Source organism: Oncorhynchus masou, unplaced genomic scaffold (assembly GCF_036934945.1).
Source record: "Oncorhynchus masou masou isolate Uvic2021 unplaced genomic scaffold, UVic_Omas_1.1 unplaced_scaffold_3369, whole genome shotgun sequence".
Lineage (NCBI taxonomy): Eukaryota > Metazoa > Chordata > Actinopteri > Salmoniformes > Salmonidae > Oncorhynchus > Oncorhynchus masou.
Window position 1 is genome coordinate 1 of NW_027009782.1, and position 1256 is coordinate 1256.

General features: G+C 53.3%; 1 long non-coding RNA gene across 1 annotated transcript; it reads left to right on the forward strand.

Moving 5' to 3' along the window:
* The first annotated feature begins 116 nt into the window (after positions 1 to 116).
* Positions 117 to 897, forward strand: LOC135534410 (uncharacterized). Its single transcript, XR_010454685.1, has 3 exons — positions 117 to 181; positions 389 to 729; positions 828 to 897. It is a non-coding gene; the product is annotated as an uncharacterized LOC135534410 (long non-coding RNA).
* The last annotated feature ends 359 nt before the right edge of the window (positions 898 to 1256 follow it).

Consider the following 1256-nt stretch of genomic DNA (forward strand, 5'->3'; position numbering starts at 1 on the left):
AAGGTACAGCTGTAGACAGAAATGACCCAGAAGTCCATGATGACAACATGATGATAAGGAACTTAACCCATCCAAACGCCTTGGGCCTGACAGCATGTTATTGTTTTGGTGGTCTCTCAGGTTTCCATGGAGATGAGTACTCTCAGAAGGAAGCGTATTGAGTTGCTCCAAGGGATACAAGGTAAAGCAAGGCTTTAACTCATGATTTTGTGTCAACTAAATGAGCACTCTCTTTTTTTTTTATTAAGTCTGGTGTGGATGTGACATCTTGTCTTTTCTCACTATCTGAAATATGGGTAACTTGTTATAAGCATGTATGAACCTTTTTGTAATGTCTTAAAATACATCTTTTAATCTATTCTGTTTTGACTCTTGGTGTGTCTCTCAGGTGGTGTTGAGAGCCTTTCCCTGCCCAGAGTGAAGAGCTGTGAAGAGGAGATGCCTTTAGAGATGCCCTCCGCCCTGCTGTCGCCTCTAACAGAACCCCCTGTCGCCAGTCCTAACCAGGTTCCCCTCTACCTCCCCCCTGCTCCACGCCCCCCTCCCTGTCCCCTAGCCACCAGACCCACCCCCAGCCTATCACACAGTCAGTAGTTATCAAGCAGGAGCCCCTGTCCCCTGGCAGGGTGACCACTAAGACGGAGGATGCGGAGAGCGCAGTGACCGTTCACCACGGCTCTCACAGCACCACGTCAGAGCCCACGCCCATCGCTACAGCCCCTCACGCAGGTATGGCCTGTCACCACACACACACACACACTGGTAAACATTCACTCAGAAATGGCCTGAATTTAATCTGTCGTTTCTCTCGTTCTCTCTTTTCTTAGATTGTGCCGCCAGCTGCCAACCGGTCCGAGGAGGAGGTCTGAGCGTCACAGAGTCCACAGAGAGCTCTCTCAAGAGGGCAGCAGTCTCCCGTAGGCGCATGTGTAGAATGGAAGGACCCCTCGGCAGGTTCACCAGGCCCGATCCAGTCGGGAGAGAGGGGTGTTCAGGTTACCACAGAAGACGGGGGTAACTCCAAGCCCCACCCAGCCCCACTGTCAGCCCCACCCAGCCGCAAGAGCTCCAGAGCCGGGATCCAGGACCCAGAAACCTCCCGTCCTTCCTCTGTCCCTCGCTCCCGTCCAACGCGCCGCCTCAGGTGGAGGCGAAGACCATAAAGCGCGTGAGGAAGTTGAAGAAGAAGAGGGTGCTGAGGAAGGCCAAGGGGGAGGAGCAACAGCTTGACAACAGCGACACAGAATTGGAGGCGG